The 1471-nt window shown below is 50.0% G+C and overlaps 1 non-coding gene across 1 annotated transcript; it reads left to right on the top strand.

Annotated features, from left to right (window-relative positions):
* Positions 1-1108: 1108 nt before the first annotated feature.
* On the top strand, positions 1109-1215 carry LOC130505391 (small nucleolar RNA R71). Its single transcript, XR_008941650.1, has one exon. It is a non-coding gene; the product is annotated as a small nucleolar RNA R71 (small nucleolar RNA).
* The last annotated feature ends 256 nt before the right edge of the window (positions 1216-1471 follow it).

The following is a 1471-nucleotide window of genomic DNA, read 5'->3' on the forward strand; positions in this document are numbered from 1 at the left end:
AACAGGGTAGGGCACTTTCGGTACATACTGACGAGCAGGAGAAGGTGCTGCAGTCGGTGGAACAACCCCAGCGGGTCGCTCTGCTTCAGTCGGAACAGTCTCAGTAGGTTGTTCTGCATCTTCCTCATCTGTGGGTACAGCCTTAGGTGGCTGATCTGACTCCTTCTGCTTCCCTTTCTCAGCCGATGTGAATCTCCTGGGGTCTAGATCAGGCAGTTGCTTTCCACTCCTCAAACCTACTGCATTGCACTCCTTGGGGTTCTTGTCTGTTTTTCCAGGGAGAGTTCCTTGCTGTCTCTTCACATTCTCAGCAGTCTGAGCAATCTGAATATCCATCTGTCTCATATGGCTTGAGACATTGTCATACTTCACACTCAGGTCATTGAACATATGATTCATCCTGGTGTTGATGTCGTTTGTGACCTGGTTCAGTGCTTTCCCTTGGATCTGCTGTCCTTGGAGCAGCTGGCTCATCATATTGGCGAGGCTCTTCATGTCATCATGCGGAGCAGTCTGAGTCGGTTGTGCAGCTTGCTGATTAACCGGCTGTTTCTGGCTGTGGAACTGGGCATTCTGAGCTGGGTTAAGGACAAAGGTTCTTCCCTGATTGCCATAAGGCCTTTGGTATCCACTGTTCTGACCCTGGTTCCCTTGAGCTTTATCGTCTGGTTTAGGGGCATTGAACAGGTGGGGATTGTTCCTCACGTTAGGGTTCGGGTGATAGTTCTTGAACTGCCATCCTTGCCCATTCACATAACTCACTTCATGCTGATCCTCAGCCGACTGATCTGCCTCTGATGTGCCTTCCGCGGTAGCTTTATCCTGTGGGGATTCTTCCATGATGAAGACCTGGTTCTGGTTACTCTTAATCAGCTGATCGACCTTGGCAGAGAGCTCATCAATCTTGCTGTTGTCGATGCTCTTCACCTTCTGAGTGCGATCAGTCTCGCGGTTATTGTCAGCTGAGCTTGAGGCCATGTTCTCAATCAACTCGAATGCACCTTGAGTGGACTGAGTCATGAAGTCTCCCTTACTGGCTGAGTTCAAAGCGTTCCTGTACTCCCAGCCTACTCCATCGTAGAACACTCCCAGCAGATAGTCTTCCTCAAAACCGTGATGTGGGCACTCTCTGCGGTAGACATTGAATCGCTCCCAAGCATCGCAGAACGGCTCGTCCACCAGCTGTTTGAAGGTCACGATCTTCTGTCTCAGAGCTGCCGTCTTCGATTTCGTGTAGAAGTGGCTTAAGAAAGCCTCTCGGACTTGTTCCCAAGTGGTGAGTGATCCGGTGGGTAGTGAATCAAGCCAGCGAGCAGCTTTCCCATCAAGAGAGAAAGGGAACAGAGTACACTTGATGTAATCGGGTGGTACTCCATTCGCTTTAGTGAAACCACACATCTTCTCAAAGTGCTCGATGTGGTCCATCGGTATCTCAGCAGGAAGTCCATTGAAGATCTTCCTTTGCACTAGA

This window comes from Raphanus sativus, unplaced genomic scaffold (assembly GCF_000801105.2).
Source record: "Raphanus sativus cultivar WK10039 unplaced genomic scaffold, ASM80110v3 Scaffold2233, whole genome shotgun sequence".
In the NCBI taxonomy this organism is placed as follows: Eukaryota; Viridiplantae; Streptophyta; class Magnoliopsida; order Brassicales; family Brassicaceae; genus Raphanus; species Raphanus sativus.